Source organism: Arachis duranensis, chromosome 4, assembly GCF_000817695.3.
Source record: "Arachis duranensis cultivar V14167 chromosome 4, aradu.V14167.gnm2.J7QH, whole genome shotgun sequence".
Lineage (NCBI taxonomy): Eukaryota > Viridiplantae > Streptophyta > Magnoliopsida > Fabales > Fabaceae > Arachis > Arachis duranensis.
In genome coordinates this window covers 4,466,506-4,467,142 of record NC_029775.3, presented here as the reverse complement: position 1 = coordinate 4,467,142, position 637 = coordinate 4,466,506, and positions in this window count along the sequence as shown.

Sequence of the window (637 nt, the reverse complement as noted above, 5' to 3'; positions counted from 1 at the left end):
ATTCATTTTTTTAAATAACATGAATAACCACCAATCAAATTAAAATACACTACATTTTTAAATTATCTACTTAAATTTTAATATTAGAATAATAACCATCCGCACACCTAGTAAAATGAACATCCGATATATCTATTATTCATATTATTTAATATTTTCATTATCTATCTATACTTTTTCTTTGAATAATTACTCAAACCAATTCGATAATTTTTAAAATTGGATATTTTAGTCTTTCATATTTTTAAATATACAAAATATCTCTAACATTTATTTCTGTTAGACAGTACAATTCTTTCTATTAATCACTAATAGTAATTGCCGATATAAAATATTAATATAACCGTTAAATATCTATATGTGCAGTCTGGTCAAATCAATCACTATGGTAAAATACACAAAATAATTTTTGAAAAATTTAAAAAAATTCAAAACAGTCATTAAAAATTTTTAAAAATCCAAAATAATATTTTTGAATGATTTATATATAACTACTTTTAAATTAATAAATTTTAATTTCTAAAATTTTTGGTCTATTTTATCTCAAGTTTGATTATTTATATATAAATTTTTTTTATGTATTTTTAAAATAAATTATAAATTAATTTAAAAAAGTATTTTTTTCAAAAAAATAATT